This window comes from Rhinopithecus bieti, unplaced genomic scaffold (assembly GCF_001698545.2).
Source record: "Rhinopithecus bieti isolate Rb0 unplaced genomic scaffold, ASM169854v2 scaffold_28529, whole genome shotgun sequence".
Lineage (NCBI taxonomy): Eukaryota > Metazoa > Chordata > Mammalia > Primates > Cercopithecidae > Rhinopithecus > Rhinopithecus bieti.
Window position 1 is genome coordinate 190140 of NW_016813064.1, and position 9874 is coordinate 200013.

General features: G+C 40.5%; 1 pseudogene across 1 annotated transcript in view; it reads right to left on the reverse strand.

Annotated features, from left to right (window-relative positions):
* Nucleotides 1-8431: 8431 nt before the first annotated feature.
* The window catches only part of LOC108512378 (alpha-internexin pseudogene), a 9414-nt pseudogene continuing 7971 nt past the window's right edge, over nt 8432-9874 (reverse strand). Inside the window, exon 3 of the transcript XR_001880579.1 lies at nt 8432-9856. The product of XR_001880579.1 is annotated as an alpha-internexin pseudogene (transcript). The remainder of the gene's footprint in view (nt 9857-9874) is intronic.

A 9874-nucleotide genomic window follows, 5' to 3' on the forward strand; every position in this document is an offset into this window, starting at 1 on the left:
AAGCACCTGCAGACACATACAACACTCTTCAGGCCTCGGGCGAGTCCTGGCAACCTTCTCACTTCTGTCCACGTTCCATTAACCAAAACAGAAACATGTTCAGATCCAAAGTCAGCGGGCTTTTTTTTGTTTTGTTTTAAACTCACTCTCACTCTCTTTAATGGGAAGAATTGAAGAGTCACTACGGAAGGCAGAGATACAGGAAGGAGGGAAGTAGTGAGTCTATTTATTCAATCTGCCACAAATGCATGCTGCTTCTTTCAATCTACTGTGTTTCTGTGACCATACGTATAGGGTAATTCAGAGATAAAGGTAACAACAAAAGTCTGAATCAGAGGCAGGTGGCAGCCTCTGTTGGTGTCCTAACATAACCCCAACTCATTCCCATTTGATCAAAGACTTGAGGACTTTCTTTGGATGGAGGAGTGAGCAGGATGGGCCAGACATACCAGAAAGTTAACACCACTAGATAGAGCTTTTGACAGGTACAACACAGAGATGTGTTTTGCAAAGTTTCCCAGAAACCCTCCCTAGGACTAAGCACCAGTTGTCCACAGTGATAACATGTTCAAAGTACACCATATGGGCATTCTTCCCTCTCCAATCTCAGTTCTCTGACTCCCACAACTAGGCTTCCCAGGATCATGACACAAATGAACTCTTTGCCCCCAAATCCTTGAAGGAGTTTCTGGATAATAAGATTCCGACCTAGGCTCATAAGCATTAGAACTTTGGGGCTTCTTCCCTCTCACTGATTGTATCCATGGAAAAAACAAATCAACCAGCCTCTTGCAAATCCTATCCTGTGGATCAACTCCAAGCGCAACTCAAGAGCTGAGATGCGCTCCTTAAGTGACTGAGTGAGTCTGACCACAGTGACCAACTTTTCTTGTTTTTCTAAGACTGAAAGAGTTTCTGGAACATGGAATTTGCAATACTAAAACCAGGACAGTCCCAGGTAAAGCAGGATGATTGGTCAGACTAAGTAGACCATAAAACACAAGAGTCAATAATATGGCAGGTGTGCTCATTTTCTCATTTTGACATCTGGTTATTGATTATTGCATAGAACCATATACAGCATTTCTGATGAAAGAACATTAAATGTCACCTATTACCATCTCCCAGAAATGCAGGAAAATGAACTAGGCAGATTTTTTTAAGTGCCAAATACTCTAACCTCTACTTAAACGTCTTCACTGATGGGGAGTTTAGAGCCTGTCCCACTACTTTTTTGTAATTTGAATTTCACTCTACCTACCTATAAACTAAATTAATTGGCCCTAGTTACCCAGAGTGACACCGAATAAGTATAACCTCTAGTTCATATGCATAGGCAAAATATCAAATATCAAATATTTGATAACAATGGTCCTTTCCCCATCAACATTTCCCTACTCAGTGAAACATCTCTAGTTCTTCCATAGCTTGATTTCCAGAAAAAAAAAATAAATTTATATTCTGGGCATCCTCCTCCATATTTATGCCCATTTATCAATATTTATTGATACTATTCTAAAATGGAATATAATGCTCTAGATACAGTCCGATGTAGAATTCAAGGAGACTAATACCTTGCATGTTCTAGATATGTTAGTTATGTTAGTGAAACCAAAGTTTCCATTAGATGTCTTGGCAATCCTGTTTCATTGTAAGTTTATATTAGACTTGCACTCCATTAAAAATTCTGGGGTTATTTTTCGATATAAACTATCATCAATCTAAGACTCATGCATTATATACTTGGGTTTTGTTTGTTTTTACCATAATTGTCAGCCTTAAATTTCAACTGGTTGTTCTTAGCACCTGCTTCCTATGTGCTGGAAACTTCTAAGTATTTACTTTTATTAGTCAAAATATTATCAACACATTGTGTCTGTGTGTTTAATAATCATGTGCATGCAAGAAAGTGACTTTTTTTTAAAATCTTTTTTCAAGTCATTGGTGAGAACTTGACCAAAAACACAATCATAGGGCTGACTTCTAGTAAGGTGACTTCAAGATAATATTGATTCACTAATCACCACACTTTAGACATGGCTGTTTAACAAGCTACAAATTAATTTAATGGCCTATTATTCAACTCAGATGTTTCCATCTTCTCCATTAAGATATAACAAGAGGGCCGGGTGCGGTGGCTCAAGCCTGTAATCCCAGCACTTTGGGAGGCCAAGACGGGCGGATCACGAGGTCAGGAGATCGAGACCATCTTGGCTAACACGGTGAAACCCCGTCTCTACTAAAAAAATACAAAAAATTAGCCGGGCGAGATGGCGGGCGCCTGTAGTCCCAGCTACTCGGGAGGCTGAGGCGAGAGAATGGCGTAAACCGGAGAGGCGGAGCTTGCAGTGAGCTGAGATCCGGCCACTGCACTCCAGCCTGGGCGACAGAGCGAGACTCCGTTTCAAAAAAAAAAAAAAAAAAAAAGATATAACAAGAGGCTGTGAAATATTTTAATGAAATCCAGTTGCAGTAAATCTCAGACAGTCCAGTGAACAAATGTTCTACTCACACTAGCAAAAGTAAAGTCGAGTTAATTTATCATAATTTATTTGAGCACAGGATGATTCAGTTAGTATTTATAAATTGCTGACAGATACTAATCTTCAGGTATCTGCTAGGAAAAAAATTAGAATTCTCAGAATTTCTGAAATTGTGTTATTCTTAAAATACTTCCAACATTCTTCACACTCTTTACTCATTATTATGACGTGATGTCTAATTTTCTGTGTCAATTTGACTGGGTTAAAGAAGCCCAGATAACAAGTAAAACATTATTTCTGAGTGTGTCTGTGAGGGTGTTTTTGGAAGAGAATAGCAACTGAATAAGTAGAAAGAACATTGCCTTCACTAATATGGACAGGCATCCAAGAATAAAAAGGTGGAGGAATGGCAAATTTACTCTTTAAACTAGGGCATCCATCTCCTCTTACTGGGAAAAATCGATGTTCCTCATTCTTAGATCTTCGAATTCAAACTGAATCACACCACTGGCTTTCCTGGTTCTCCAACTTGCAGAGGGCAGGTCTTCAGACTTCTCAGTCTCCATAATCGCATTAGCTAATTTGCATCACATATGTATGTGATTTTATGTGTGTATATATATACGTACATATATAGGATATTATTTTACTGGGGAACCCTAAAACATACAGTGAGCTGAGATCGCGCCACTGCACTCCAGCCCAGGTGACAGAGTGAGACTCCTTCTCTAAATAAATAAATAAATAAATAAATATAAGAAACATGTTTAATAGTCATTACAAGAAACCCAGCCTATAGCAAATATTCAAACACTGAAAAATGCCAGCAAACATTATTACATAATTGAAATAACATAATAGTTGATCTCCTGGAAAGGTCACCAGCACTACCCAGAATTACTTATCGAAATGCCATTTTTAGGATTTGTTTCTAAACTCATCATTTCTTGAAACACCATTCATAAGATTGTATACCATATAGAATGCGTATAAGCTTATTAATATTTACTTTCAGAAATGCCAGTTTGCTGCAGACAGGGCTGTCGACAAACAACAGCTGGACGTACGATTCCTGATAGTGACTGCTTCTCTCAGACCTGCTCCTGTCCCAGCTCTGGAACATGTCGACCTTGACCTTCAAATCTTTAACTTTCCACATCAGCACTTCCTGCTCATGGTTTCAATTTGGCATCAGTGGATTCCCTACACTGACTGCTAAGCTTTCATTCTTGCAAGAGAATTATAATGCTTTTGCTCATTTTCTCAACTAATTTTTCCCAAAATTAAAGACTGGGCAAAATACATTAATTTTCCAACAAATGCGTGGAAGAAATTCCTACATGAAAACACTAGATGAATGATTACAGTTTCAGGTTGGGCATGGTGGCACACACCTGTAATCCAGCTACTTGGGAGGCTGAGACAGGAGGATTGCTTGAGCCTGGGTGATTGAAACCAGCCTGAACAATATAGCAAGGCTCTGTCTCAAAAAAAGAAAAAAAAAATTACAGTTTCTTTTTCAAAGAATTCAAAAGACAACCAAAGTTTCATAAACTATGGAAGAAGTTTGCTTTTAATTGCATCAAAGCTCAACATAATGTGCTGAATGGGAAGAAGACAAGGAAGGGAGGGGACACAAGACAGCAGGAGAAGGAGCAAGAGACTGACAATAAGCAAAAGTCCTTCCTGTGATTCCATGCAGTTCAACAGCCTCTGAGAACACAAAGATGAACATAAGACAGTCCCTGCTTTTAAGGAGCTCCCAATCCAAATACGATAAAAGTATATGTGCAAGTAGTTATGACAAAATGCATAAGCTGCTGTGATGTCATGATGAGGTCATTTCAGTGGGATCATAGATGAGGAAACAAACCCTGAAAGAACTAAAAAATTATATTAGCTTCTACAGCTGACTTTTTATCCTTTTCTAAATTAAAGCATTTGTCATTGTCTTATTCACATACCCTCTGGGAGTGCACAATATCACAACAGCATTCCCAGGATGGCTCTTGCAAAGTCCGTTCAGAGCCAGGATGCAGAGACAACAACATTTAAAACAGCAAGAGCCTCTTTGCCATCTACTCCTCTATTATACATTTCACTGCTGTGTAGCTGTATTTGTTATCTTTCCAGCTAGAAGGTTCTTCCTTTCCAGTTAGAAGCTTCTTCTTTTTAGGCAGACAAGAACACTGAGCAAGGCTGCCACTGCTATCCCTGGAGTGCCACAGCAGCCTTTAAGTCCATCCTTTGAGAACTGTTTTAAGTGGCCATCATTCCCAAGCCTCAGGACATTTTGAGCCCACTATATTCATAACATTTTTCCTACAATTTTCTGCCACAATTTTACATTTACCTTTTATTTAGGATGTCCTCCCTAATTTTTGACATGTAACCTTTAAAAATATCTGAGGAGACCTATGAGCCATCACAGTGTCCCTCTGACACCCCACCACACATACACTTTTTTTCTCTCCTCTTGGTGTCAGTGGTAAATGACCCCAAGAGGAGAAAAAACTGTTTTTCCATAAATAATGTATTCAAAGTATCTTGCAGAGTAATTAGTTTATAGTAAAAATTCAATTATCACTGTTACTACTGTTAAGAATTTCTACCTCATTTTAGCTTTGGTTTATTTTGAAGTATTCTTTTGAGAAGTCTGGTATCAGGTCTGACCAAGTCACCTTTCCCAGTGTACCTATAACAAACTTCTATTATATCATGGTCATCTCTGTCCCAATTTTCCTAACACTGTTCTTTTATCAACAGGTCTTTCTTATTGGTTAAAATAAATCCAGACCAGCAGTTTCTCAAAATTTTTTCTTACAAATGTTTTCTTATAATTCACTGTCAGCTAGGAAAATTAACCACGGATCAACACCTCTGTTTTTAATAGGAGATTTCTAGTAATGTCCAAAAGTTAAAAAAAAATAATAATCTGCCACCCTTTTGTATCCATGTCTTGCCTGTTTAGTAGTTTTGTAATCTGCATCATGAAAACTTCATTCATATTCTGCATCTGACCAGGCATGCTGTAATCCATTCCACAATAATGTCAGGTCTATTTTTCCCTCTTTATATCCTTTCAGAAATCTGTCCAATATTTATCACATCTTTAATGTATAAAAAAATAGATTTCTTCCTATGCGTTTATACTCCATGTTGTTATGGAGTATAATGTGTTGAATAAGACAGATATACTTCCCACTGTGATATGACATTCCTAAATTTCTACCAATTAAGTCTCACTATTACATGAAAGTTTGCTCCAAATTAAATTTTCAATTTGTTTGTCATTGGCCAACTGAGGTCATAATTTTCAGCCCTATCTTCCTAATCACTTGCAGATTCATTGTCATTGTTCTTCTACCTACAGCCCTGTGTTGTATTCCATAACCGTTCAAACATACAGCTCTTCATTAGTCCAGGAATTTATTTCTCCTCCTGATAAGTTCAGTATAATTTTACTGAACAGAACATCACCTCTCCTGACAACCACAGTCTCCAATTTTCATAGTACACACATCATCTTTGCCAAATCATGGTCCAAAAAAATCCGTTCTTCAAGAAAGAAATGTTTGAGATAGCATGAAAATCAAAGTCATAAAAAGCAAAAGCTGAACGGACTGAAATATTTAAAATAACACTCCAGTTTTCTGTGACTCAGTTTCATATTTGTAGACATTTCAGAAACCGGATATGGAAATGGCATTTATCTATGGTTATGTAATTTACCACATAAATTTAAAGTTATTAGTAATGAGTGGGATGGATTTTTGCCAATTTTTTTTACCATTGTATCCTTGCTACTGCTTCAGAAATTACCTACCAAATAAGTATGTTAAAGCTCTGTACCATGAAAACATAATCCCCACAATGTGTCCTTCATCCTGGCTTTTGGAACAGAGCTTTATGTCTTTGCTGGTACGCAGAAGCACACCTCATTGTTTCAGGGACATTCAGATCCCATTCCCAAAGGTCTGGTTTCATACTCAAGACGCAAAAATGATTTAGCTTCAGGAATTAAAACACTGTTTTCTTTGAATCACTCCCCCTCACCAATCTATTCGTGATAATTTTAAATCTCCAATCTTCACAGAAACATTTTTTTCTCCCCATTTCCTTCTTGCATCACCTCTCCCATCTTATTTAAAATGACTTCACTTCCGTTAATAAGCCACACCATCAACAATAGTCCCCAAATCTTTACATTCTACCAGTACATATTTAGAGCTCTTATAATTGTCACAGCTTCAGGAAGAAAAATCTAGCTCAATTACTCTAAGTGATCATTTCCTGCACCACTTATCTATGGCTACATAATTATCCTGAAACTTGGTGGCATGAAATAACCATTTATTATTTCTGGTGATTCTTGGTCAACTGAGCAGTTCCTGCTGGTCTCACCTAGTCACAGTCAGATGGGATGTGAAATGCTAAAAGTGGTACAGTAGGTAGCTAATCAGATATGAGCAGGGCAGGAGAGGGCTCCCCGACACACACACCAGGAGCATTGGGCGACCAACAGGTGATGGTCAGGGAGTTGTTAACTGTCTCTCTAAAGTAACAACTTGTCACAGCTGGTGCCAGGGAAAGGCAGTCTCTAACAGAAAACACCTGAAACTGGTGATCAGCTGCTTCCCAGTAAGATCTTAGGAGTGGGGAGAAGTAACACAAGACACCGGAAGCATGCCAACATATAAAACCCCAAGTCAAGAGGCCAAGCCATGAACTTGGCCTCTCATGTCATCCACTCGGCCGTCTTCCAAGTGTACTTTTTTTCCTTTCATTACTGCACTAAAGCTTTTTAATAAACTTTCACTCCTGCTCCAAAACTTGCCCCGGTCTCTCCTTTTGTCTTATGCCCCTCAGTCAAATTCTTTTTTCTAAGGAGGCAAGAATTGAAGTTGCTGCAGACCCATGCAGATACCTTCCTCTGGTAACAAAAACAGAGGCATATCCAGCATGGGTCAGCAGGAGCAGTCCACATAAGGCACAGGCAAAAATAGGGTACATCATCTGTATATTTTGAAGCAACAATTTAAATGACAAGAAGTCAGCCTACCTTTGATTATCGCCACATGCCAGCAATTCCAAACAGCATCAGTGGTAAACTACTCCTCCCTGGAAAAAAAAGAAAAAAAAAAACAAAAAACCTGTTGGCCGCATTGTGTTCTAGTGACAAAATATCCTACACTGAGCATTTGTAAAAGGCATAGGAGAGTGAAAGCGAGGCATTTTAGGACCTAGACTAGTGGGAAGGGGAATACGTGGATTCTAAGGGTACGGGGATGAAAAGCTAATTCTATATCACCACAAATGAACTGACACGTAAATGACACCTTGGCTTTTTCCACTCATAGAAACACTCACTTCCTCTAGCTTATACTACTAAATCTAAGGTCAGCTTCATCACAGTTTGGAATAACTATTTACTGTGCTTCTAAAGTAAAGGTGAAAAGCTATATCCTTAATAGTTTTTTTAATCCTAATTAAATGGATTTGTGTAAGTTGAAAGCCTAAAGTCTAGGGATTCTTTTCATTATTTTATATGTTGGGGGAAACCCTTAAAATTCATCACTGCCATTTTTTTTTAACCTACAGAATTGAAAGAAGATGAAATGGGCAGGGATAAGTAATTACACGAATCATAGACATGGTCAACATGCATCTAATTTTACCCACTGAGCAAAGAGAGCAAATAGGGGTAAGTTCTTTTGAGAAAAACCAAAATGTGTTTACATGGGAAGAATACTACACTAGACTATTGTTTTCCTACATGGAAGAAAAGTATATGTGGAATTGAGGGAGGTGGAAGGTGTCCATTAAACAAACACCTATTATTTGTGAAAGTTCTATCAGAGTGGAATTGGGTGTGGACCATTAATTTATCTTTGGCAGTGATCTTACGTTTTAGGTATCTAGAGTAAGATTATTTAGCTGGGTTAGCACCGTAGTTCGGACTTCCTCTGCACCTGAATCATCAATCACTGTGAAGCGTAAGCTGAAGATCAGAAAGCTGTATTCTTAGATAACTCATCTGTGATTGCTCCAGGACTGCAGTTTACTTCAATCTAAGGGGTGGTTTTCTCATTACAGAAGGTAAGTATTCAATACTAAATATGAGACTGAAGCCTTGAAGATATTTTATAGTGGTGGCAGGTGTTATGGTTCAGGAATAGGCTGTTCAACAAGTCAAATGCATATCATTCCCTCTTAAGCATTAACTTTTTCAAAGCAATGGAATTATATTTTTTGGCTTGAAATGGTGGTTTCTTCTATATTTGATTTCTCGGTTTTCTTAGTAGATATCACTGTCTCCTCTAATATTTCTTCAAATCTTTCCTCTCTCTGGGAGGTTTTCTTAGAAGCTACCTTAGATGCCTCCTCCTCCTCTTTCTTAAGTGATAGCCCAGTGGATGAGACTTGGAGGTTGTAGAAGTGAGGATTCTAGGTGGGAGCAGATACCTTGGACTGGGAAGTGGATTCGGCCCCGAAATGCCTAACCCACTGGTGCTAAAACGTCTCCTCACCTTCCAGCAGTTTCCTGTAAGCTGCTATCTCAATGTCAAGAGCCATTTTGACATTGAGCAAGTCCTGATATTCCCGAAGGTGGCGTGACATCTCACTCTTGGTGTTCCTCAGATCATTCTCCAGCTGCCCAATGCTATCCTGGTAGCCAGCCACCTCGGCACTATGCCGCTCCTCCAGCTACAGGATCTGCCTCTCCAAGGACTCATTGGCCCCACGCAGGCCCTCGACCTCGATGGTGCGCACCTGCAGCTGGCGCCGGTACTCATGGATCTCCTCGCGGCTGGTCCGGATGGCCTCAGTGCTGCGCGGCCAGCGCGTTCAGGTTGGCGAACTTGGACTTGTACCATTCTTCCGCGCACTGCAGGTTCTTAGCGGCCAGGGACTCATACTGGGCGCGGATCTCCCTCAGCTCCGAGGTCAGATCTGGTTTAGCCACAGCCACGGCCACCTCGGCCGCGGCCTGCGACGACGCCTGAAGCGTGGCCAGCAGCTCAGCTACCTCCTCGTCGTGCACCTGGCGCACGAAGGCCAGCTCGTTCAGCAGCGACTCCAGCTTCTTTTCCAGGTCCAGGCGGGCCAGCGTGGCGCCGTCCATGTCGCGCTGCTGCGCCTTCAGGGCACTCTCGGCCCCTTAGCGTCCGCAGCAGCTGCACCTACTCGGCCAGCCTGTAGTGCTCCAGCACGGCATGCGCACGCGCAGAGCTGGCCTCCTCCAGCTGCGCGCGCAGGTCGCGCAGCTAGCCCTGGAAGAGCTCTTGGAGGCAGGACCCATCGGCGTGGCGCTGTCTCAGCGCAGCCACTTCGGCCTCCAGTGAGCGGTTCTGCGTCTCCAGCTGATGCACCTTCTTTTTTTTTTTTTT